The sequence below is a fragment of the Topomyia yanbarensis genome, chromosome 2 (genome assembly GCF_030247195.1).
Source record: "Topomyia yanbarensis strain Yona2022 chromosome 2, ASM3024719v1, whole genome shotgun sequence".
Lineage (NCBI taxonomy): Eukaryota > Metazoa > Arthropoda > Insecta > Diptera > Culicidae > Topomyia > Topomyia yanbarensis.
Genome location: NC_080671.1, coordinates 409899529 through 409900185, shown reverse-complemented (window position 1 = coordinate 409900185; position 657 = coordinate 409899529).

Below are 657 nucleotides of genomic sequence, written 5' to 3'. Positions count from 1 at the left end.
GAAAAAGGAAAAAACAAAGACTCACGTCCAAACAAGGAATATATGTTTACTTAGTCATCGGGGTGTGATCTCGTTTGTGAAATTGCGGGTGCAGGCGTGCATGGATGGTCGCGAAGGGCTGGAGTGTTAGGCCGATGACAAGCTGAAGCGGAAAGCGAAGCGTTTGCGGACGCGTCATAGTGTTTTACCGCGTTCGCCCCGCTTTTACTATGACAGTATTACGCGTTCTACATGCACACACCAAAGAGATAGGTCAAACGCATTCGCTTCGCTTACCGTTACCGCATCGCAAATCGCGTAAGCATGTCATCGGCCTTAGTATGTTAACGTGTTTGTCGCGTGTTCTAGCGTGTATGGAACTTTGCGTGCATAAATTCCATTTTATAACCGTGTGGCCATTTGCATATTCGCATGTATACTTGAATGATCGCGTACGGACCGTGAATTTGATATTTAATTTTTCCCGGTTGAGACCGTGTGAAGTTTATAATTCGCTGAGTATATTGTGTGGACAGACACTTATTCTTTCTTAAGTAATTCACTCATACAAATCAAAAAACAGAAAGCAAAAAACAAATATAACATTTCGGAATTTATTTTTAGGTTTAATAAAAAAAAGAATGTTTTTTTTCACTTTTTATTTTACTTTTTTTGAGT